This window comes from Hemiscyllium ocellatum, chromosome 39 (assembly GCF_020745735.1).
Source record: "Hemiscyllium ocellatum isolate sHemOce1 chromosome 39, sHemOce1.pat.X.cur, whole genome shotgun sequence".
Taxonomy (NCBI): domain Eukaryota; kingdom Metazoa; phylum Chordata; class Chondrichthyes; order Orectolobiformes; family Hemiscylliidae; genus Hemiscyllium; species Hemiscyllium ocellatum.
Window position 1 is genome coordinate 32,169,998 of NC_083439.1, and position 26,605 is coordinate 32,196,602.

At 41.9% G+C, this 26,605-nt stretch overlaps 1 protein-coding gene across 2 annotated transcripts in view; it reads left to right on the forward strand.

The window, feature by feature from the left end:
• sh3gl3a (SH3-domain GRB2-like 3a) overlaps positions 1-26,605 on the forward strand; it is a 123,496-nt gene that overhangs the window by 49,922 nt on the left and 46,969 nt on the right. Inside the window, exon 1 of one of the 2 annotated variants that reach the window (XM_060852795.1) lies at positions 21,901-21,927. The exons of the other annotated variant lie outside the window; for it this stretch is intronic. The gene's annotated coding sequence lies outside the window, so the exon portion shown is untranslated. Of the gene's footprint in view, positions 1-21,900; positions 21,928-26,605 lie in introns of those variants that run through there. 2 annotated transcript variants of the gene reach the window in all.

A 26,605-nucleotide genomic window follows, 5' to 3' on the forward strand; every position in this document is an offset into this window, starting at 1 on the left:
CTCGAGCCAGCTTATCGGTGATTTTCTTGAAAGACCGTTATGACAATTATTTTTTCAAGATCCCAAGCAAAGTCTTCAAACATGGAGGGAAATCTTTAAAAAGAAGTAAGCTGGTAATTAGATAAATCTAAAACAATTTGTTATGTTTTCTGGCTCAATTGAGGAATCTATCAACAGGAGAGACAGGAAAATAAACCTTTTACATTTTTATTCCATTTTCTAGGGTTTGTATTAAAACAAACATAAATATTACATTTAAAAATCTATTTTTGTTTAAAACGCAAATATTGGCCTTGACAGGGTAAATGCTGAAAGAATGTTTCCCCTTATGAGAAAGTCTAGAACCAAAGGGTATAGTGTCAGAATGAAGGAGCGCCATTTTCAAACTGAGATGAGGAATTTCTTGTCTCAGAAAGTTGAGAGTCTTTGGAACTCCTTGCCACTGAGAGCTGTTTGAATAGACTCCTTGTGTATCGTTAAGGCTGAGATTGGTGATTCTTGATCAGTAGAGAATCGAAGGTTCCAGGGACAATGCAGGAAAGTGAATGAGGATTGCCAGATCAGCCATAATCCTAGTGAATGACAGAGCAGACTCGAGGGGCCGAATGGCCTATTCCTCTTCCTGTGTCTTATGGTCTTATTAACCATCTAGAAACCAGCTCTGATTGTTTGTTTTTCTCTCTGAATTGAACAAAGGGATTCCAGACTAGCTTGATTGCTCCAAGTCCACAAAAGCAACTAATTTTCTTAAGTTTGACACTGCAAGTCAATCCTCATTAGAATATTTTATTTTTGGATTGGCAATTTAAAAAAAAATCATTGCATGGAGTCTTAAGAGGATGTTTCTGAAGGTTCTAATTATACTTGGGTTGTCATGAGGTTTGTGGCTCAGGATTTGATTTTGCAGTTTGGAGAAATTGTTATCCTTATAATGTAATATATAATATATCCTTGTTCCCCCTTAATAGTGATTGCAGTCTGACTCTCAGAGGTTCTTTGAACATTTGTATTTACACTATTATACATAATACAGTACTCTGTATGTACTACATAACAACATTCAAGTCGGACTTACACATCCATTTCTGTTAGACACTTACATGCTGATGTTCTTAACTATATCATGTCCACCTTATCATCATATTCTCCTATCCATACTCATTATGCTACAGTTGGTAAGGGTTATGGTATAAAGTGGTAGTGTCCTTTTCTCTGGGTCAGAAATCCTGGGTTCAAGTCCCAACTGCTGTAGATATGTGTCATAATAAACTTGTACAGATTGATTCAAAAGTATCAAAACTACAGTTGGTTTGACAAGTTTTTTGTAATGTTGATTGGTTACCTTCTAGGTCAGAGAATCACAGGATCTCTACAGTGTGGAAGCAGGCCATTTTGCCCATACTGACCCTCCCAGGGGCATCCCATCCAGACCCACCCTTCCTCCCCAACCATAACCCTGTAACCCTCCGTTTTCCATGGCTAATGCACCTAGCCTGCACATCCCTGGATACTATGAGTATGGGATATCATGGGATGTTGGGGGGGTCGCAGTGCTCCAGTATGAGCTGAATTTTGATTTATTGGTGAAACCTCAAAAAGATCTAAAATAATGGCTTAATGGTCCAGTTTGTCAGCTCCACTAAACTTTCTGATAACAAACTACAGACATTGCAACGATGCTTACCAAAATAAGTCTAATGATTTAATTGAACATTTAGTGAGCATTTTTCAATTAACATGATTTCAGAAGTCATACAAATCCCAATCTGAATGTGGAGTACTTAATTCAAAAGCAATATTATGGAGAGATTGAGTTGGTCTTCAGTTCCATACTGCAGTACATAGTGGAAAGCCAAAATCCCAAAGTTTACCTGGAGTAATAGTAGTGCATAAGAGTTGGAAGGGTAACTAAAAATGGTAGAAAGAGAAATGTCAAGGGTAACTTCAAATTGACTAGAAGCACAGGAAATCTAAAAGATACATATGCAATTATCAAATTCATTTAATGAACAAATGTTGGAGAATCCCCACAGTGTGGAAGCAGGCCCCTTGAGTCCCCACAAACCCTCTGAAGACCATCCCACTGGACCCATTCTCCCTGTAATTTAGCATGCCCCATGGCTGTCCTGCCCAACCTATATATCCTTGGACTGTGAGAGGAAACTGGAGCACCTGGAGGAAACCCACATAGACACAGAGATAATGCGCAAACTCCACACAGAGAATCACCTGAGGTTGGAATTGAACCCGGGTGTCTGGCACTGTGAGATAGCAGTGCTAACTGCTGAGCCACCATGCAGCCCTATTGCTACCATGTCAACTATCAACCTGTTCTATTTGTGTTGGGTAAAGGAGAAGAGTTTACAAATTAATTTACGGATGTAAATAAATATGACAAAAATCAAGTACTATATACTTTTTGAGACATGGAGATCTGATAGACAAACGTCAAAAGAAGATATTACCTTAATGCTTGTGAGAAATTTCACATTCATTGTTGAGTGTCCTTTAAACTAGATTGGAGCAAGGGGTAGGATTGGGTTTCACCCATGTCCTGACTATTTTAACACTGTTCTGGTTGACCATAGGCCTTGCATAAATTTGAGAACATTTAAACCTCTGTTACCCATATCTTACTTAGCATCAAATTGCGTTCACTGATCACTCCTATGTTTTGACCTACATTATCCTTTAGATCCACAACGCCTCAAATTTAAAATTCTCTGCCTGGTCTGCTAATCCCTCGAGCCCTACAATCCTCCCAGATCTCGACATTCCTAAGTCCGCCATTCAGCACATCTCCAATTTTCTATTGTTCCAACTAGGCCCAAAGCCTTGGAATCCCCTCCCTAACCATACCCATCCCCATCTCTCTGCCCCTGCCCCTCACCCTCAGTCCCCCATCCACTCTCGCATCCTCCCCATCAAAATATATCAACTCATTTTAATCTAATTTATTTTAATTTTAAACAAATGGTTAATTTTAATCAAATCAGCTCTCTGCCAAGTCAGTGTTATTTTTTGTCTTCAGTTGTTTATTCCAATAGCATCACCCATGCATGAAGAGGAGGCACAGGAGGGAATTTCTCCCCTGGCCTTTTGGGGATTGCGCCTTGAAGACATTTTTGACTGTTTACTGGTGAAGCTATAGTTGTATTTTCTTGTCTTTTTTTTCTTTATCTGCTTCATCATTGTTTCATTACTTTTTGGTTCTATTTAGACCTGATTGCAGGATTTACAAGGTCCTTTCTTTCCTCACAAGTGTCTTGGCAGCAAAATGATACTTGGATCGCAAATTGCTTAGTGCGGGGATTCCTTTGGGCAAACTCATTGGCACTCCTAGACTTAGATGAAGAGAGACAATTTTTGTACAACCGCAGGTTCAGCTTCACCTGAGATTTAGTACCCAACCATTGCCCAAGAACTGGCCATTCATATTTCGGTCAACCTCCAAGGGTTAATCAGAAGACAGCTCTGTTCCCACTGACCACTCTTTCAGAGTTTGTGATGTTGCTGCTGAGCCTGCCCTCCACCACTGAGATTGTTTGTCCCCGGTGGCAGTAACGACAGTGTTACGTTTCTAAGGCAGTAACAACACTTGCCATTATCTGTGGCATGAACTGAGTGACAGCAGTTTTACTTGCCAACGCTTTCCTTGTATAAAGGCAGTGGCACAAGATATAATGTGGCAATAATCCAGTCCTCATGCTTTCTGGCCTGAATGTGTTTGACATTACTGAGATGGTTCACACTGCGTTTCATTTGTTCTTTTCACTGTCAAGGCCTGTTTTCTATTCACTTTAAAGAAAAGGAGCTGTATGTGATTACTGCAGGGTTGCCACATTAGAACAAGAATTGTCTGAGCTCAGCAACATGATGGCTCATAATAAGCATTGGATTTCACCTAACCCACTTAGGCTGAAAGTGAAAATGCTATTTTGTGGAGCTAGCTGCATTTAATACTGAGTCAGAAAACTCTGAGCTCCATGGACCACGGAATCACCATAGAAATCCTGCAGTGTGGAAAGAGGCCACTATGCCCCTTCGAGCCCACACTCACTTTCTGAATAGCATGCCTTCTAGACCCATCCCCTACCCTATCCCTAAGACCCTGCATTTCCCATGGATAATCCACTCCGCCTGCACGTTGCTGGAAATTCAGCCAAACCACGTAACCAGCAAATCTTTGGACTACGGGAGGAAAGCAGAGCACAGAGGAAACCCACGCAGACACAGGGAGAACATGCTAATTCCACACACAGACAGTCCTCCAAGACTGGAATTGAACCAGGATCCCTGACACTTTGAGACAGCAGTGCTAACCACTGAGCCACCGTGCCACCCAATATAATGTAAATTCAGGTTGGAATAGCTGACTGTATAATACGTTAATAAGGCCAGTTTTGGAGCACTGCATACAATTCTGGCTGCCCTATTATAGGAAGGATGTTATTAAACTGGAAAGGGTGCAAAAAAGAATTACAAGGATATTACCAAGACTGGAAGACTTGAATTATAAGGAGGGACTGGATGGACTGGAATTTTTTCCCTGGAGCGTAGGAGGCTGAGGGGTGACCTGTTGAGGTTTATAAAATCATGAAGGGCATAGATATGGTGAATAGCCAGGGTCTTTTCCGAAGATAGGGGAGTCCAAAACTGGAGGCTTAAGGTGAGAGAGGAAAGATTTAAAAGGGATTTGAGGGGCAACATTTTCATGTAGAAGTTCATATATAGAAAGAGCTGCCAGAGGAAGTGGTAGAGGTGAGTACAATTACAACATTTAAAGGACATTTGGACAGGTACATGGGATAGGAAAATGGGCCCTATAAGGATATTTGGGCAGGGATATTGGCCAAAGGCAAATGAGACTAATTCAGTTTAGGAAACCTGGTTGGCATGGAGAGAGTGGGCCGAAGAACTTGTTGCTGTGCTGTATGACTCTGTGACCATGGTTTTCCCAGAAGTCTAATTCTTGCAGTTTTATTTCATAAATTGCTGTTAGCTCTGAGCTCCCAAACGTGATGGATCTGGAAACCTTATGCAGCTCAATACCAATCTTCAAGATAGTTTTGCCTTTATGATAGTGAGAGACAGGTAGTAGTCATTGCTTCATTTAAAACCTCATCCCATTGACGAGAACAAGGATTAAAAACAGTGGGTGATGTGTAACAGATGACTCACTATCACCCATTTGACACAAAGGACCAAAGTCCAAATCTTTTCCTGCACACTTGCCTTTGTTCCATCCTTAATAGTGTCATGCGGTCATCATCATTGTTATCTTTTTAAAAATTAATGAGATAGGGTGACATTTATTACCCATTCATAATTCCTCTTGAGAAGGTGTTTAGCCGCCATTTTGAATTGCTGCAGTCCATGTTGGAGGAAGGGTTTTTTGAATAGTGTGTGAAAAGTGACACCTTTCAGTGGCTGATCAACATAAAATAAAACATTTAATTGCTTCAGTTTAGAAAGAGTTGAACTTGATTTTGAAACAAACATATTGGGACATTTGTTTGCCCTGGATGTAAATAAGACAATGCATTTTTAGTTTTTGTTCAATTTCTTTTTCACTGAAGTCAATTTGCTGTCACCTGTTTTTGGCTTCCCCTGCAAAGAAGAGTTAATATCATTGTGTATTTACAGCCAGTGTGTTCCCAATGTTGGCCACAGACATTTGATGGATATGAGATGTTAAAATGTGCAGAGGGGTGATGGAAAATTCACTCCATACAGCCATATTGCAGCCAGAACCTGCAACAACATTGTAAGCATTCCCAGGCAAATCAACATTTTTACTTTGGCAAATTTGGCCAGATCAATTGAAATACTAATGTCATCAGTGGTCACTTGGACATCGAACATGATGTCTGTCAGGCGCGATAAATCTCCAGATGACTGAGGAGCCCAATTTTGGATCCATAAATTTGTCAGCAGTCGGAGGCAGTGTGGGGAATTTGGCTTCCTTTGCTTTCCCTGCTGCTTCCATTCCTCTCAAATTTGAGTCGCTGAGCCTCAATGGAGCTGGAGGTGCCAAACTAAAAAATCAGCACCTTGTCAAGAAATGTCACCATTATTAAATTGATAAATTTGGCTTCACAATGACTCGCTATGTGTCTCATGGACAGAAAGTACGTATGTTTTTTTTAGAAAGAGACTTGATCACTGAATATATTCTGTTTCCTGAATGTGCACTCCAACAGTTTAAGGTATGGTTGAAGTTAACACAAATTAAATAGAGAAATAGATTGGAGAAATTAAGATTGTTTTCCTTGGAGAATATTGAGAGAAGACCTGATTGCGATATTCAAATTCATGAGGCTCTGGACATAGCAGGTAGGGAGGAACAGTTCCCAGCTGAAAATGTGTTGCTGGAAAAGCGCAGCAGGTCAGGCAGCATCCAAGGAGCAGGAGAGTCGACGTTTCAGGCATGAGCCCTTCTTCCCGAAACGTCGACTCTCCTGCTCATTGGATGCTACCTGACCTGCTGCGCTTTTCCAGCAACATGTTTTCAGCTCTGATCACCAACATCTGCAGTCCTCACTTTCTCCAGGAACAGTTCCTACTCTTGCATGAAGTTAAAAATCACACAGCACCAGGTTATAGTTGACGACCACCTGATGAAGGAGCGTCGCTTCGAAAGCTAGTGCTTCCAATTAAATCTGTTGGACTATAACCTAGTGTTGTGTGATTTTTAACTTTATATGCCCCAGTCCAACACTGGCATCTTCAAATCATTCTTGCTTGGATCGCGAACAAAAGGACACCAATTTAAAATGATTGGTAAGAGAAGTCGAAACGACATAAGAGGAGAGAATATTTTCACACAGCAAGTGTTTCAGGTCTGAATGCATTGCCTGAGAGATTGGTTAGGCTGGGTTCAATTGAGGCATTCAAAAGGGAATTAAGCTCTTGTTCAAAACTAAACAACCCCTGCAGAGTTACAGGCAAAAGGCAGGAAAATGGTACTAAGTGATATGGTCATTTGGAATGTAGGCAGAAATGACTCCCTCTGCTTTGTCTTACAACTCTATGATTCTGAAAGATAGCGTTATGTGAGTTTCAGTTGAAGGCAGGATAAACAACACACAAGAAAGATCACTGAGGTCCGAAAAAAAGACATTTCTACTTGTTTCATTCCCCCTCAAGATTTTTGCACAATGATAAGTTGAAAACTTAAACAAAATATATATTATGTAATATGTATGTGGAGCAGGTTTTGAAGAAAAGCTGTGAAAATAAACTTTAAAGAAACAATTGGACAGTTTAAGGATCAAATTATTGATTGTTGTTGGATGTTGATTTGAATTTAGTATATGCTGTTTTCAGTAAATTATTGTGTGCTCCCTGGATAAGGAGGGTTGCTGCAGACTCTGATAGCTTATCGGTGGAATACCGACTGTGTTAAACTGAAACGAGGATTTCACAGAAAATGCTGAGTCGGCCCAGTGCAGACAGAGAAACACGTGCAAGTACATCACTCTGAAACTGTGGGTGGAATCTTGTTCTCTAGGTGTTATAGAGTTATAGAGATCTACAGCACAGTGACAGGTCCTTTGGCCCAAGCTGGTCCATTCTGAACAGAATGTCCATCCACACTGATTGCATTTCCCTGCACTTGACCCATATCCTTCTAACCCTTTCTTATCCATGTAATTGTCCAAATGCCTTTTAAATGTTGTTCATGTACCCACCTCAACCATTTCTGCTGACAGCTCATTCCATATGTGTACCACTTGACTGTGTATAAAAGTTGCCCCTCAGGTTCCCTTTTATTCTTTCTCCTCTAACCTTAAACTGATGCCCTCTCGTCCTTCATTCCCTAACCCTGGGAAAAAGACTGAGTGCATTCACCCTCTCCATGCCTTGGAGGCAGGAGGACCACTTGATAGCTGGCCTGGTGACCATACCCAAGCTTCATTGTCTCCACCAGAGTTAACTCCAGGTTGGGGAATACCTTCCCGTTATGTTGATAATTGAGACCCTTAAAGTACAAAAACAGAAATTGCTCGAAAATATCAACAGTTCTGCTCACATTTGGAAAGAGAGGGAAAGCAGAGAGTTAACGTTTGGGTCCAGTGACTGTTCTTCAGAAGTAGCCAGTTAAGGGCCACTTAATGTCTTAGTCCACTGACATTGGTTGGGCTCCTGTGACACTGTGGAAGTGTCCCTACCTCTGAACTAGGAGGCTCAGGTACAGGTCCCACTTGCCCCAGGGCTGTGTAGAGAAAGCTTGAACAAATTGGTTTGTAAATACCTCACCCAGTCGCAGCTGGGTCTGTAGTACCCAACGTGTCAAACGCTGTGGAAGGCTTGTCAACCGGGGTCCAGGGTGGAGTTGGGAATCACATCCAGTCTTTGGTACTGACCTCCTTGTAATCCCCTTAACTAAATAACCACCCACCTCCCAATCACTTTCCTTAATTTTGGCTCACCGTGCAATCCTGGCACTCCTGGAGTGACGTACCCTCAGCAGTCATAGCCTACTCTGTTGTATTGCTGGGTGCGAGAGCTGCTGGTGGGAGCTCTCAGTCAATGGGATTTCCTCTGGAGGATAAGATGGCCTGGTCACTATCATCGCACCAGTGCATGTGGTTCTGCAGGCCTCCTCCCAAAGGCTTGCACTTAATCTCACAGTCTTCTGGGAGTTAAGGGTTATGCTGAAAGGGCAAGAAAGTGGACATGGACCAGCCATGATCCTATTGAATGGCAGAGCAGGCTCGAGCAGTTGAACGAGGGTTAAGGGTCCTGTTCCTATTTCTTTTAGACTTATAGTCTTATGGAAAAGGTAGTGCAGATTTCTCACCACATTCCCACCATTTAACAAGATTCCACTTATTAAGCCCTTTCCTCTTCCCTGGATTGTTGGAGGCACAGGGTTGACCTTATAAAAGTTTATAAAATCATGAAAGGCATGGATAGGGTGAATAGCCAAGATCTTTTTTTCCCCAGTGTGAGTGAGTCCAAAGCTAGAGGACATAGGTTTAAGATTAGAGGGGAATGATTTAAAAGGGACCTAATGGGCAACTTTTTGATGCACAGGTTGGTGCGTGTATGGAATGAGCTGCCAGATGCAGTGATGGAGGCTGGTACAATTACAACATTGAAAAGGCATCTGGATGGGTATATGAATAAGAAGGGTTTAGAGGGATATAGGCCAAATGTTGACAAATGAGACTTTGTCAGATTGGAGTGTCTGGTTGGCACGGACTGGTTGGATTGCAGAGTCTGTTTCCGTGCTCTAAGACTCGATGCCTCTTTCTGTAGATTGTATCAGACTCCATTGAGTGTTTCCAGTGGGTTTTTTTTGTTTCCGTTTTCCAGCATGTGTAATGTGTCACTTTTGTTTCAGTAAACTTCACTGTTTATTATGTATTGATAATGGATGCATAAAGGAAATTGGAGAAGGTCTGGTCTCTCTCATGACCAATGATTATCATATATACAAAAATTGTTCTATTAATTGTCAGATAATTAGCAATAAAAATATCCCTTGGACCTGCGAAAGTTTAAAAAAAAAGCCCTGGTGAAACCAGTCTCACTTCCAGGTGTAATGTTTTTAAATCAACCTATTGAGACATGGTGTTTCATGGAGTAGGTGGGACTTGAACCCAGACCTTCTGATTGAAAGGCCGAACAGTGCACTACCACTGCACTACAAGACCCCTAAAGACCAAGAGTTGCAAATGTTGCCCTTTTCCTGAGAAGCAGGATCAGTAATTACATTTTAGTGTCACTGACTGAGCTTTGATCAGTCTCAGCAATGGAAGGTTTGTACTAAACTGGATACTTAGCTGAACTAAAATAACATCTGTAAATCCCCTTTATATTCCATCTTTAAGCCTTCCATCCTTTAAAACAAATAAGCACTTGCAAGTTCTTAGAAAGTTCTCTTCTTGTCAGTCAGTTGATGAGTCACTGTTGTTCAGATCATCCTACGCTTTATAGAAGAAAGAAGCAGGACAACAGAGGAGTGCAGAGGGAAATAATGGGAGGAACCAGGCCTGGAATTCCACAGCCCTCCATCATTGTGATTTGTTTTTATTCCTGTAGCTGAAGCGTAGGCTGCATGTTTAGGCTGCAGTGGAGGCAGGAACAGGATTGTGTGTCACGAGCTTGTCAGATTCCCAACTGCAGTTACACATCGCCCCGTCCCCTTCCTCAGAACTGGGTCACCCGGTCTGCTGTGTTAACTCTAACTTCTCTTCACAGACGCTGCCAGACCAACTGAGCTTTTCCAGCAACTTCGATTTTTATTTCTGATTTACAGCATTCGCAGTGCTTTCAGTTTTTAACCATCTTCATGGAGACAGGATGGAGGAAGAGGCAGGGCGACCATTCTGGAATTTTAAAGCCCCCACCTCACCCTACTCCAGTTCAAGGAGGTGTCTCCCCAGCACCTTTCCAAGGGCAGCTGATGATGGGCAGTAAGTGCTGGCCCAGCCATTGATGCTAATATCTTGTGAACGAATAAATAAGCAGCCTCCTAGTGGCAGGACAGGCGATAAATATTCCAGTCCAATCTAGAGACCTTTTCTACCGGTGAAGTTGAAGCTTAAGAGCACCCTAAAGAGGGGCTGACCCTCTACAGTTGAGGAGTCACATAAGGGGTGGTGCATGTATGGAATCAGCTGCCAGAGGAAGTAGTGGAGACTGGTACAATTACAACATTTAAAGGCATTTGGATGGGTGCATTGAATGGGAAGAGTTTTGAGGGCAAATGGGACTACATTAATTTAGGATATTTGGTCTGCATGGATGAGTTGGACCAAAGGGTCTGCTTTCATGCTGTAAAACTCTGATTGTCTACAATGGTGGTCTGATGCTAAGTCTGTCTTTTAATTTAAAGTTTTAAAAAGTTGAAGAGAGGGTACTGGCCATCCTCCCCTGTGTCTTCGCACAGTTTCAACCTCCAAAAGGTATCCCTTGAAGTTCAAGTCCAATGGTGTGTCATGAGATGTGATGAGTTAGTGAATCACTTTGCACTCTCAGAACATGGGAATGACATCTGTGTGTGATCTGAAATCTGTTTCCAAATGTAGGCTGATCTCAGAAATTACCTGAAAAGAGCAGCCTGTTGATTCTGCAGTGGTGGCACGGTGGCTCAGTGGTTAGCACTGCTGCCCAACAGCATTAGGGACCCGGGTCCAATTTGGTCCTCAGACAACTGTCTGAATGGAGTTTGTATGTTGTCCCCAGGTCTGTCCAGATGGTCTGGTTTCCTCCTACAGCCCAAAGATGTGCAGGCTAGGGGATTGCCCGTGCTAAATTGCCCATTTGTGTCCGGGGATGTGCAGTCTAGGTGGATTAGCCGTGGGAAATGCGGGGTTACAGGTGTAGGATAAGAGTGTGGATGCTGTTCAGAGAATAAGTGGGACTTGATGGGCCAAATGCCTGCTTCCACACTCTGGGGACTCTGTGCTGGAGGTCTACTGGTCACTGGTGAGACCAACTGAAGTATGGCACTTGGTTTTGTTCCCATTATTTAAGAGAAATGTTGGAATATGAGAGAAAACAAACGAAATATAAACAAAACTAACAGTAAAATTTTCTGCAAGTGTATCAAAGAAGAAATGAATGAGGAAACTGAGTGTTAATCCCTCTGAGAATGAGACTGGGAATTAATGAGAAACAAGAAAATGAAATGTCAGAATTTGAATGCTGAGAATTTGTTTGCATCTTCATTGGAGAAGGTGCAAAAAGCATTTGAAGAATAATATGAAAGCGGTGGACAACTGAAACAATCTTAATTACGAGGAAAAAAATACATGGCAAACTATGAAACTAGAACCCTGGACTCGGTGGCCTGCATTCTCAGAAATTGCTGCTGAGATGGTGGGTGCATTGGTAGTTTTCTGGCAAAACTCTCTAGATTCTGGAAGGGCTCCAGTGGACTGGAAAGCCGCAAGTATAGCACCTCTAATTCAAGAAAGGAAGTAAGTAGAATCAGGGAACTGTAGGCCATTTAGTCTAGCATCTGTCATTGAGAAAGCACTACGATCCATTATTAAGGATGTAGTAGCAGGGCATTTACAAAATTCTAAGAGAATTAGGGGGGATCAGTTGTTTGATAAAAGAGAAGTTGTATTTGTCACATAAAGTTCTTTGCCCAAGTGTTTGTTACGCAGTCAAAGGGAAGAAGGGTATTGCGCAAGGTAAGACTTCATGGTGTTGGGAGTTTAAGATGAGAGAGGAAAGGTTTAAAAGGGACTTGAGGAGTAACTTTTTCACACACAGGGTGGTACATGTATGGAATGAGCTGCCAGAGGAAGAGGCGGAGTCTGATACAATTACATTTAAAAGGCATTTGGATGGGTGCATTGAATGGGAAGAGTTTTGAGGGCAATTGGGACTACATTAATTTAGGATATCTGGTCCGCATGGGTGAGTTGGACCAAAGGGCTGCTTCCATGCTGTAAAACTCTGATTATCAACAATACATTACCGTGGATCGAGGACTTGCTAAATAATGGCAAAACAACAGTTGGTGTCGATGGATAATTTTCGGGTTCGCCAAGTATAATAGATGTGTGCCACAGGGATCAACAGTGGGATCTAAACTAGTTACAGTTTGAGTTTAGTGACTTGGCTGAAGGGAATGGCCCAATGTAGCTAAATTTGCTGAAGATACAAAACTGAGTAGGAAAGCAAATTATGAAGAGGAAACAAAAAAAAATCTGCGAAGGGATATTGACAGGTTAAATGAGTAGAAAAAGTTTGCATGTGGAGTACAATATGGAAAAAATGTGAGTTGTCCACTTTGGTAGGGGGAATAGAAAAGCAAAATATTATCTAAATATAGAATCTGCAGGAATGTAGCAGGACAGAGGGATCTAGGTATCATTGTACATAAATCGTAAAAGGTAAGTGTGAAGGTGCAACAAGAAATTAGGAATAGGAATGTAGCCTTGTCTGCAAGGGGGAGAAGTATAAAGTAGGGAAGTCTTTGTACAACCATACAGATGGTTATGCTGCACCTGGAGTACCATGGACAGGTTTGGTCTCTTTGCTCTGGACATATTTACTTGGCTGATTCCTGGGATGAAGAGGTTACTCCATTACTAAAAGATTGCCCAAGTTAGTCCTGTGTTGATTGTTTAGAAGAACGAGAGGTGATCTTATTGAAAGACAAGGTTGAGTAGGTTTGAAAGAGTAGATACTGAGAGAATATTGCCCCGTTTTGAGGGGTATTATTAATTTGGAGGAATAGTTTAGAAATAGGTGGTCTCCCATTTAAAATGGAGTTGAGGAAGAATTTCTTCTCTCTAGAAGGTCATTCATCTTTGGAAATCCCTTCCACAGAGAGCAGTAGGGGCTGGATCATGGAATATATTCAAGACTGAGTTCAACAGTTTTCTGATCTATGTGAGAGTCGAAGGTTATTTGGCATTGAGAGGCAGGTAGGAAATCCAATCACATCGCCATAATCTTATTGAATAGCATAGCATGATTATTGGGCAGAATGGCCTCTTCTAGTTTTTACCTGCACTTCATGAATGTTGAATTATATTCTGAATATTGTTAAAGATATTGCTTCCCATTCCCAAAGCTAAACTGCACAAAGCTAAAAATAGATGAAAATATGAAAAAAATTGCAGATTTGCACATCATCCATTCATACTTATCTCCAGTGGTTTAATGGAGCATCATCACTTCTATTACCCGTTAATGTGCATTCTTCAGGAATCTGAACTTGGTGACCTTGCCTTGAAACTGACCTACTTATTCTTTGAATAGAGTCAGTGTTCTGACAAAGGAATAAAGGATGAATGTTGGAGATAATCAGGGCAAATGCAATTAATTTTGTTATAGAGATTCCTGAAATTCTGGAGCGAAATGCTGTCTTTGGGTTGTGTTTAACCTTGTGGCTCATTCATACCATCCTTGACAACAAAAATCAACAAAAACTATCCAATTCTGAAATTGACAGAGTTTCCATTGCCTGCTACTCTCAACCATGCTCTGGCAGAAGTTAGTCTTGGATGCTAATGCCAAACACATCAGCTTGACCACCAGTTATAGACAGCATCTGATAATCCACTCCATTCACAGTATCCTATACTTAGAATGCTGACGCTGTAACAAGTATTCAAGAATGTCTCTTTTTTTTGTTTCTATTTCTCCTTTTTTTCTGTATCTCCCCTGTTCTTCTCTGCCCCTCGCTTTCTCTTAGCGTGATATGCTGTTCTCTCCTGTATTGCATTTCTCTTTTTCAAACTCCTCTCTTTCATATGCTGCCTCTTTGTTGTGTGACAATCAGTTGGGAAGAGAGTGGGAGTCAGTGGCCAGCTTGTGAGACTTGCTGACCACTAAGGCCAATGATATGGAGTCAGGTCTTATCCCTGGTCAGTGAGTGCAGATGATGATGCTTGCAACTGAATGTGCCGCTCTTGATATTACACTTTTATGTTATTTTCAGTTAAGAATAATATATTCTCTTGAATTATTGAATCTATCTAAATACTTTTATATCACTGGGTTGATATTTGTCAGCTTGATGTTTGTTAGAGTGAAGCTAGTTAAGTATTTAGTTATTTTATAGAAAGTTGATCCATAACTAGATTAACGTCTCTCTCTCATTCTACACAGCTCAGTGCTCTCGATGAGTTAGCAGCTTCTTGCACTCAGATGCTGAATCAAACTTGATACAGTAATACTGCAAACATTGTCTTATGCAAATATGTTTGCTTGCCTCTTGAAAATCAGCTTGTTATCCAAGTATGAAGTGTGTTGCCCCTTTAAATTGTCACATCATTCCAGTAGGAGCTAAATGGATTTATTGCATGATCAAATCCAATGGGAGTTAGAGTAATTTTCTTAGTCTTCACTGTGAATGTGGGAAGCTGTGGAACAGTTTCAGCAGAGTGCTCCGATCAATTACGCCCACATCCAATCATGAGCAGCCTACAGCCTGAAATCCCTCATTTCCAACAATCTGTCTAATGAGCATGAATTATATTCATTAAGCTTTAATTTTCACTATCAGTTATTTCTGTGATATAATTTATTTAGGTTGAGTAGGTCATTTTGTTTTAACGTTCAATCTTGTTTGTTTCTCACAGTTGACGGTGGTATACTTTGGTCAGAGTGTCAATTTTATAATCTCCACACAGCCTGTTTCAAGACTTTATGTTGCAGAAAACTGTTGGTGCATAATAAGAAACTGTATTCCCAGAAAGGTTCTTTGGAAATCTAGGGCTGCTACATTGGAAAATTGTAACTAATGGCTATTCTGTGCAAATTCAGCATTGCCCACTATGATCTTTTGTTTCCTCAACATCCGCTTTCGTAAAAATGTGCCAGGAGTAATATAGGAACCACCAGATCAATGTTATGTTTAAGTGCATCCTGAATGTTTCACCAATATGTAATGCAATTTAAATGTAGTATGCAGTGCACTGTGCCATTTAATTTCAGTAAAAATGAGACAATAGGTATTGATGAGTTCCAACCCCTCCAAAATGTCACTAATGAGACAATCTAATTGTTGACTAAAATTTGATATTTATATGAATATTCCCTGTACAATTTTGTCTGTTTTAAACGTCAACCTTCCTGAATTATTTTTCAGCGTCTGGGAGAAATATTCACCCCCTATTTTAGATTAGATTAGATTAGATTACTTAGTGTGGAAACAGGGCCTTTGGCCCAACAAGTCCACACTGACCCTCCAAAGAGCAACCCACCCAGACCCATTCCCCTCCATTTAATGCAGGAATGAAATGTTAGAATCATAGAATCCCTACAGTTTGGCCCAACAAGTGGACATCGACCCTCCAAAGAGTAAACCCAGGCCCATTCCCCTACCCTATTATTCTACATTTACCCCTGACTAATGTACCTATCCTACACATCCCTAAACACTGAGCACTTTAGCGTGGCCAGTTCACCTAACCTGCACATCTTTGGATTGTGGGAAGAAGCTGGAGCACCTGGAGGAAACCCACACAAGACACTAGGAGAATGTGCAAAGTCCACACAGACAGTCACCCAAGGCTGGAATCGAATCCAGGTCCCTTGCGCTGTGAGGTAGCAGTGCTAACCACTGAGCCACGGTGCCGTTAGTGGGCCTAAAATCATGCAACATTCACTACCTATTCTAGCCAATGGCCAGTTTGGCTTGATATTGGAGCAAGCCAGGAACCAGCTAGAAACACAAAGTGCCATCTTATATTTAGCGTTCCCAAACACTTTTGATTTTCCACCAGTCAGATTGCACCACCTTCCCCCACCCATATGGAAAGAACATTGAACAGCTAAACTGAGCCATACCTTTATTGGATTTACCCCGAATCCAAGACCTAACTGCCAACATTTAACCTCCTGAAAACAATTGCATTTATACTGCATCTTTAAGATAGGCACTTCATAGGAGCATTTTGAAGCAAATTGACACTGAGCTAAAGAAGAGGCTGTTAGGGTCAATGATTAAAGTTTTAGCCAAAAATTTACATGTTAGGAAGGCCCTTGGAGGAAGACAGTGAGGTACAGAGATTGAGAGAGAGAATGCCAGAGCTTTGGGTACAGACAGGTGAAGTCCTATCTCAAAGAAACTGGATGATGTACAAAAGACTAGTGTTGGAGGAGGAACATGATGAATAGAAGCAGAAGTAGATCTTTGGTCCTTTGAGTTAGCTCTTCTATTTACCCAGATATTACTGAATTCAATTTCAGCTGTATGGTCATTGGAACAAGGTCAGTCAGGTGGATCTCATAGAATATGAATTCCCTCATTCAGGCTGTTAACCTGGTCCAATCAGGAAGCCGTGGCCAATAGATATAAACAGGAGTGTCGGGGCGGCACGGTGGCTCAGTGGTTAACACTACTGCCTCACAGCGCCAGGGACCCGGATTTGATTCCCGGCTTGGGCAACTGTCTGTGTGGAGTTTGCACGTTCTCCCCGTGTCTGCGTGGGTTTCCTCTGGGTGCTCCGGTTTCCTCCCACTGTCCAAAGATGTGCAGGTCATGTGCATTAGCCATGCTAAATTGTCCGTAGTGTTAAGTGGATTAGTCATGGGTAAATGTAGAAGAATGGGTGGGTTGCTCTTCAGCGGGTCGGTGTGGACTTATTGGGCCGAAGGGCCTGTTTCCACATATTGTAGGGAATCTAATCTAATCTAGAATATTAAAAAAAATTTAAAAAAATAAACAGGAGTGTCAGAGGTTCTGTTCACTCTAGAAGCTGACTCTGAGCTAGCTGGATTAGTACCATGTACTATGCCTTGGTAAATAAAGACTGATTTGGTTAATGAGATAGCACCCTTCGTGGAGTTATTTCAGTAGCAATGAGAGTGGAGTTAATTATGTGATCATTCAAAAATGCCTATTAGCTGAGGCTTAATTTGACTTCAAACAACTGGTTTTGTCATTGGAAAATGTGGCAATTTTGGAAGTAGACACCCTCACCAGACTGATGGAGCTTGGGAAAACTATTTGAGTGAAGGCAATTGCATCGCCTCATTCAGGACATTAACTGAACTAGGTCCCCTAGGTCAGCCCACAACAAAAGGTTAGAATTCTCTCAAGGATACAGGTGAACAGGCCATTGTAGTTGCTGGTGGTATGTGGACTTGAAACCGCAAAAGAGTTCCACTAGGTGTGAATTGAGTAAGAGAACACATGGGCTGGTAACCAGGACAGTGCACACACTGGAAAGTCCATCCACAGCTGGTTTGGGACAGATCAATTGCTTAGCAACATCAAAATCAGAACCAATTACAGTAGACATCTAGTTAAATGGTCACTTGGTTCTAATGGAACTTAATACTGGCGTGGCTGAATCAGTGATTGGAGAACCAGTCTGGACCAAAATTCACTCTAGACTGAGAACCTATGCTGGGGAACCCCTGCAGAGTAAGGATGTAGCATTGGTTCCAGTGTCTTATGAGAAGCAGCTGGTTTGGTTTCCACCGATTATACTAAAGGCTTCGGCCCAAGCTTGGTGGGGCGAAATTGCTTGAGAAAGATTCACCAAGATTGGCTCGACATATTTCGATTAGAAAATGGCTGCTGGAATGAATTCCTCACGAAATACCCAGACCTTTTCCAGGTAAGTCTAGTGAAACCTGAAAGGGTTCAGAAATGATTTACAAGGATGTTGCCAGGGTTGGAGAGTCTGAGCTACAATGAGAGACTGAATAAGCTGGGACTGTCCTCCCTGGAGCTTTGGAGGCTGAGGGGTGACGTTTTAGAGGTTTATCAAATCATGAGGGGCATAGATAGGGTAAATAGACAAGGTCTTTTCCATGGGTTGGGGGAGTCCAGAACTAGAGGGCATAGGTTTGGGGTGAGAGAGGAATGATTTAAAAAGGGCCTAAGGGGCAATCTTTTCACACAGAGGGTAGTGCATGTATAGAATGAGCTGCCAAAGGAAGTGGTGGAGGCTGGTACAATTGAAACATATAAAAGGCATCTGGATGAGTATATGAATAGGAAAGATTTAGAGGGATAAGGGCAAGCGCTGGCAAATGGGCCTAGATTAATTTAGGATATCTGGTCAGCACTGATGAGTTGGACCGAAGGGTGTGTTTCTATGCCGCATATTTCTATGACTAGGACTATTAAAGGAGACAAGACCACCTTAAATGTTAAACTAGATTCAAGTCCACGAGTCTGCAAGGCCCGCCCAGTGCTATATGCCTTGTGGACAAAAATAGAGGCTGGAAAGTAAAGAAATCCTCAAACCAGTGCAGTTTGCGGAATGGACAGCAGGTTAAATACTGAATCCCTCACATAGAGGAGTTTGTGTGAAGCTGGCAGGGGAGCTGTCTTTCATGAACCTGGACATGAGCCATGTGTATCTGTGGTTGTGATTAGATGAGGATTCCCAGAGGTATACTGCAAGTAATACCCATAAGGGTTTGTACCAATATGCAAGATTGCCATTTGGAGTATCATCAGCCTGCACCCTTTCCCAGCAGATGATGGAGAACATTTTGCAAGATCTGCCCCAGCTCACTATTTATCCGGATGACGTGCTAATAACCAGCAAGTCCTTAAACTTAGTTTCTGTAGGAGGGAAAGATGTGTGTTGCAGGCACTCCAAGTGACCTACTCAGATTACAGAGACAACTAAACAAGGTTGCACTTGTTGGAAGATAAAGTGAGGGTGATTCAAGGTGCCCCGGCTCCCACATCAGTACTGGAGCTTAGGTCTTTCCTTGGATTGGTGAATTATGATGGAAAGTTCATAAGTAACTCTGGCTTCCATCCTGGCACTGTTAGATTTGTTATTGAAAAAGTGTTAGCCTTGGAAATGGTCTCGTAGCTAGGTTATGGTCGTAAGGGAAGTGAAGAAGCAGGTTGTGACAAAACAACAATCCAAATAAACATTTCCAATTGTTTTGTCCATTCTCAACCTGACAACCAAGAAAGACTGGAAGGTCAAGTATAATCTCGATAGCCCCTCCCACAGTGTTTCTGATCATCAGAACTTCCAGTTATGATCCAAACAGAGACCTAATTTTGCTTCAAGGAATATTGCAAAAATTCTGAAGCTATATGAAGCAAATGGAGGGGAAAAGGAAGATTATCCTCTCAACCAATTTGATCCTGAACTTGAGCATCTTATTCCATTGCTAAAAGAACTGAGATTGATTCTTTTCCAGATCTAGCCAGAGGGCAGATTGAAATATGTCAAAGAAGTCAAGCAGCACGTTTTAGTTTGAAACATTGGATTGATGTTTCATTTTGAAAAATGCTGAACAATAACCAAAGTGTTGTTGCTATCAGCAGAGGGTCAGTTCGGGTAACAGGCCTCCCACTTGGCCAATGGCAGGTATCTGAGAGCTCAAACTCTCTTGAAAGCAAAATACCTCGAGGGTAGATGTCTTTAATTTTTAATGTGCTCCATAGCTTACACAAGGCTGAAAGCACTTAAATAATTGGAACCTTGAACGTGGCTACTGCTCTGAGCAGAAGAAGGTACTTAGCAATTCAAAGTATGTTGTGTATTTTGATGTATGAAAGAATTCATGCTTATGAGAAAAGAAACTCAGTAACAAAAGAATTGGCACCTTCAAAAGAAGCCACAATTGTCATCATTTTATGTCTTAATGTTGTACATTCAATATCATTGCACGTCATATCATTCCAAACTCTCTGCTTCCTATGTCAGTCCCCACTTTGGTTTCCAACAGGTTAAACCACCACCAATCATCTCTGTCTAATGTGAGAATAGCCCTATGGTATGGTAAGACAATGGAAACTTTACCTTTACCTTTTATTTTACCACATACTCTCTTTGTGAACTTGTGAATTAGGGGCTGAATTAGATCATTCAGGTTCTTGAGCTGTGATGCAATTCGGTAAGATCACAGTTGATCTGATTATCCCACATACCTGCCTGCGCCAAACAACTTGCCACCCCCTTCAAGAATCTGTCCACCTCGCATGTTAAAACAAGGTGATTGTATCTCATCATTACTCACATATTCTATATTCACAAATTCTATATTCTCCTTTCATTATCTCCCCTCTTCCCACTGGAGGTTCTGTGTTTTATTGAGTTAAGTCCACTGCGGCAGAACCTCAAGTGGTGAGAGAGAACTTTTTCACGCATAGGGTGATGCAAATATGGATCAAGCTACAGAGGAAGTGGGGGAGGCTGGTACAGTTACAACATTTAAAAGGCACCTGGTTGGTACATGAAGAGGAAGGGTTTAGAAGGATATGGGCCAAATGCTGGCAAATGGGACTAATCAGTTTAGGATATATGGTCACCATGGACAAGTTGGATCAAAGGGTTTGTTTCCATGCTGTACAACTGAACGACTTTATGACAGTTCTTCACTTCTGTGCTTGGACAGTGAATCTCATCAGAGTGCAGCACAATTGTCCTATCATCTGGGGTTCAGATTACATCCAATACCCAACAACCAGTCCTGGACTGCTTCATGTATGTTCTCATTCTTTCTTCACAAAATAATGAGTCATAGACATGTACAGCATGGAAACAGATCCTTCGGTCCAACGCGTCCATGCCAACCAGATAGCCCAACCCAATCTAGACCCACATGCAAGCACCCAGCCCATATCCCCCAAACCCCCCCACTCATAAACCCATCAAGACTCCTTTTAAATGTTGCAGTTGTACTAGCCTCAAAGTTGTGTAGCACCTGTAATCTGGACTGACTGACTGACTTCACCATCCATCTATACTCAGTCAGTGCACAAACCCAAATTGAAACCAGCTGGGCCATTTATGGCCTCAGTGCTCCTGCTTTTATTTTTTAAAATAAAGGATTTTGCGATCAACCTGTTCAGCGATGTCAGTATACCTCTCTGGGATGAGTGAGACTTGAACCTGGACCTCCTGGCTCAAAGGCAGGGATGCTACCACCACAAGAGCCTTTCAATGCTCCAGCTTAACATCCTCTCCCAACCTGCAGTGTTTTCCTCATCAGGAAGGACACACTCATTAGTGCTACTTTCAAAGGATTATCAATTACTGCCAAGCTCAGTATTGATTAATTTTGTCTGCCTCCTCCTGAATCTGTAGAAGTGATTCATGGATTCTACTGTTATCAGTAGCTGCAGAAATCCATAGGGCATAGTGTAACGTGGGTTGATTTGTTGTTCTGACTTTAAGGCCTTTGCTCCCTGGTATGTGTTCAATAGTTTTTATATTCCTTTGTTTGCAGCATGCCACAGAAAATAAGCAGAGCTGAAACAGAGGGGACCCAAGCTGTACAAAGAGGGATGGGAGTCAGAAGAGGTTTCTCAGCAGGAGCCTGTATCTCTCACCTGTCTATAGGCAGTCTCAGTGAGAAATAGTGGTATGGGACTTCCCCACGTCACTGAGAAGATACCTGCTGAAGTCTTGCTGAAAACTCTTACCATGATGAGGAAGACTTGCCAAGATAATTGAAGATGACTATTGCAGTCAGTTGTTCTACTTGAGACTAGCTCCATCCAGGCTGGAGGAGGTAATGTTTCCAATGCTTCCAGTATATCATCCATTGCTGTGGGAAGGAGGTCACTGATGCCCTGAGGTTCAGTGGTTAGCACTGCTGCTTCACAGCATCATTGACTCAGGTTTGATTCCAGCTTCAAGCAACTGTGTGGAGTTTGCATGTTCTTCCTGTGTCTGCATGAGTTTCCTCCTGCAGTCCAAAGATGTGCAGGTTAGGTGGATTGGCCATGCTAAATTGACTGCCATGTCCAGGGATGGGCAGGTGAGGTAGATTAGCCATGGGAAATGCAGGGTAACTAGGATAAGGTGGGTCTGAGGGGAAGGTGATGGAGGGGTGGATTTGGGTGGGGTGCTGTTCAAAGGGTTGGTGCAGACACAATGGGCCAAATGGCCTCTTTGCACATTGTAGTGATTCTGTGATTTTGTAAGAACATTTCAGCTATTCAGCTCCTGCACTGATTATACATCAGCTTGTTCTGCAAGAGCGAGACAGAATTATGTCCCTGAGTGTGGTACAATCTGTTTCGGTAAAGTGGCTGATAAGATTGAATAGTGTGTGTTTAAGTTGTAAGATGTGAGTGTGATGCTTGCAGCCTTTGAGTTTGAGAGTGAGTTAAATCTTTGAGGCATTTAAGGCATTTAATAGTAGTTGTTGAAGGTTGTTGGTTGGTGGTTGAAGTGGCAAACAGGTGAAATGAGTGGTGTGTGAAGTTACTTGTTCACTTATAAGATCTGATATTAAAAGGTGAATCACCTGGTTTTGGCCAGTCCCCGAGCTCATTGAGCTTCTCTCTCCAGTTCATTTGGGCTATACTACAACAAACACAGAATGCTGGAGAAACTCAGTAGGTCTGACAGCATCGGTGCATAGAAAGCAGAGTTGATGTTTCAAGTCCAATGACAGTTTCAGGACAGTCTCACCACCAATGTTTGCTTTTGTTTTAAGGATTCTAGCATCAGCAGTTCTTTGTTCTATTATAGAGTTACACTGTATAGCAGCCATGTGCTCCCACTGGCTTCTCAGTGTCGCTCTGGTATGCATCCCCATCCCCTCTCTATCAAAGAATATTGGAACATGTCCTTTGTCCTGTTGTGTCATTTGTAGAACGCTTCCTGGGTTACTCGCAGCTACTGCTGCAGCCTGACTGCAGTTTGCGCTTTCGTGATGCAGGCTGACTTCAGGTTTTGTGGGTATGTTGATGTGGTGCCAGCCGTGCACAAGCTTTGACTCACCATTGAATCAAGCAACTGCTCTGCAGTACTCTCAGTGCTGGTTGCATCTCATAGTCGTGGTCATGCCCAGGCCGTACCTGCATTTGGTGCTGCCTGCACTGGAAGGAACAGGGCACAGGCTAATCACACTTTGCAACCCTTGGGTCTCGAGGACGACGCTGAGTGATAGTAAGGCTGAGGATCAAAGTCAGCAATATAATGATCCTTTAGCCTGGTACATGAACCTCCACAGATGGGTATGATCCCTTTAAATTGAGGAAAATCCTCGTTTGACAAATGATTGATGCCTCTTCGAAGAAGACCTGTTTCTCTATACATCCAGCCTTACAAATCCAGTAACTGCTTGAGCCAAGCCTTCAAACAGAAGAAATGCTGCAGCTCAAGATGACAGCTTGCTGGCACATTGCCTGGACAACAGGGCACAGTTAATAAATGCAGCCTTGCCCAACGCAATCTCTTTGCACATAGATTTACAGGTACGAATACAAAAGAGTGATCCCAGAAATTTGAATAGCGCTAACATGCAACCGTTCAAGTAGATGGGCATCAGCTGTTAATATTGCGGGTGTATATAGCACTTGCTGAGGTAAATGACCTCGTCAGATTTTAGATTTAATTATTGCAACTGGACCTCGAGGAACCTTCATGAGGCTAAATGAGGTACTTGTTTTAAAAACATCAAATGCTAGAGATCACAGTGGGTCAGACAGCATCCATGGAGACAGAGCAAGCTAACATTTCGAGTCCAGATGACTCTTCATCAGAGTACATCTGGACCTGAAACGTTAGCTTGCTGTCTCTGCAAGGATGCTGTGACCCACTGTGATCTCCAGCATTTATTGTTTTCAGTACCGATTCCAGCATTTGTGGTAATTGGCTCCTACGTTGTGTGAATTTGTTTTGTTGCTTTTCTTTTTTTGGAACTATGTTTTCTCGCTGCTGTGAGTGAGTGGGTTCTTCCAACTTCAGATTACAAGATTGTCTTGAATATTTTTCTTTCAATAGAGATTGGTAAAAGCTCGAAACTGCCGACTGGTAACGTTAATGCTTTTACTTCAGATCACCTGAAAATAGCATCACATCGTGTTTGATTATTGGCTTTACTGACTGATGAGATAATGTGTTCATTTGTATTGTGTCAGGTCCCAGTGGGTTTGGGGTGAGGGTAGGTCTGAGTCTGGGGATGTAAGACATCTCGAGAGAGAGAATGGGGGTGTATTTGGGGCCCATTGAATAGGGTTAGACAATTGCATTTAATAGTTGATTTTTTTGAGCAGCTGTTTTACTTAGAGTCATAGAGATGTGCAATATAGAAACAGACCCTTTGGTCCAACTCATCCATGCCAATCAGATATCCTAAATTAATCTGGCCCCATTTGCTAGCATTTGGCCCATATTCCTCCAAATCCTTCCTATTCATATACCCATCCAGATGCCTTTTAAATGTTGTAACTGTACCAGCCTCCATCACTTCCTCTAGCAGCTCATTCCATACACGCACTACCCTTTGCGTGAAAAGTTGACCCTTAGGTCCCTTTTAAATCTTTCTCCTCTTATCTTAAACCTATGCCCTCTCATCTGGACTCCCCCAACCAGGGAAAAGACCTTGTCCATTTACCCTATCCATGCCCCTCATGATTTGATAAACCTCTGTAAGGTCACCCCTCCGCCTCCAACACTCCAAGGAAAATAGCCCCAACCTATTCGGCCTCTACCTGTAGCTCAAACCCTCCAACCCTGGCAACATCCTTGTAAATCTTTTCTGAACCCTTTCAAGTTTCACAACATCTTTCTGATAGGAAGAAGACCAGGTCCAGAGCCCTTGCTAACCTGTAGTTATTACTGTGTATACTTGTGCATAGGTCAAATTTTGAAGACGTGTTAAATCTGAAATTATGGGGTCAACTTATACACGAGGTATTGTTTTTGAGGGGATGAATATTTATCTACAAAATAGATAAAATGGGAAATGTATCTTCCTGGCAGTTCCCTGGTCCCTGGTTCTGGGACGTTCCCTGTAATATTTCAGGCCGTGGTAAAATGCAGGTAACTGAAACCGACTCCATGGATGCAGCGGTTGCCCTGTGCTGTTGTACCATTACAGTAATTCTGAAAACCTGGAGTGGACTGAGATGGCTAGCGGACAGGAAGGCCTGCAATGGAGCACAATGGGCAGGCGTGCTGACTCATAAATGTTGATCTGTAACTGTAAAGAACTAGGGTCAATGTATACATGAGATTTATGGGCAATACAAGACGTCTTGGCCAAAAATAAAGGGTTGACTTGTACATGAGATCGACCTGTACGTGAGTATATATAGTAGTTTTCCCAATACCTTTTATCCTTGTGACTGCAATGGTTTAAGTTCCTCCCTGCCTTTTGCTCCATGATTTTCAAGAATTCTTGGGTTTTTTTATGCTTTCCTAGTGAAGATAAACACAAAATACATGTTTATCATTTCCGACACATCCTTAATTTCCATGGTTTCCTATTCTCACCCTCTAATAGACTAACACTCACTTTAGTTATCTTTCCTTTATAAAATCTATTTGTTATATTTTTAGCTACCTTTCCCTCATATTTTCATTTATTCATCTTTATTATGTTTTTGTCACACTTTGCTGATTTCTGAAATTTGTTCAGATTTCTGACCTACCGGATAATGCAACTTTCTCTTGAGCATTTTTTTAATCAAAGGAATTTTTCTTTACTGACAATTATGGGACATCACTTATATGTCTGTCACTGTTTCACTGCAATCCTACATTTTAATCTACTTTGCAACTTCATTTCGCCAATGCTGTCTTAATACCACTGTAATTGCTTGCATTCGTGTTTTTGATACCAGTCTTCAGCCCACACTTCTCAACTGCAAACTGAATGTGAAATTCTATCACGTTACAATCACTAGTGCCTTTAGGCTCCTTTATTATAAGGTTATTAATTAATTTGCTTTCACTGAACATTGCTAGGTCTAAAATAGTCTATTGCAGGTTGGCACTAGAATGCATGCTGTAAGAAATTTTCCCAAATGCACTCTATGAACTCATCTTCCAGGCTGTATTTACCAATCTGATTTATCTAACCTACATGAAGGTTAAAACCACCCATTATTGCAGTACTCTACTTACAAGCTCCTATTAATTCCTCCTGTATTTTCCATCCTACAGTAAAGCTTGCAGGAGGCTTTTAAGCTACTCTCCCAAGTGATTCTGCCATGCCCACCATGCATGAAGATGATCCATTTTTAAAGAGAACAAAGAAAATTTACAGCCCAGGAACAGGCCCTTTGGCCTTCCAAGCCTGAGCCGATCCAAATGTACTGTCTAAACCTGTTGGTCAATTCCTAAGCATTTGTATCCCTCTGCGCCCCACCTACTCATGCACCTGTCCAGACGCGTCTTAAATGAATCAACCATGCCTGCCTTTACCACCTCTGCTGGCAATGTGTTCCAGG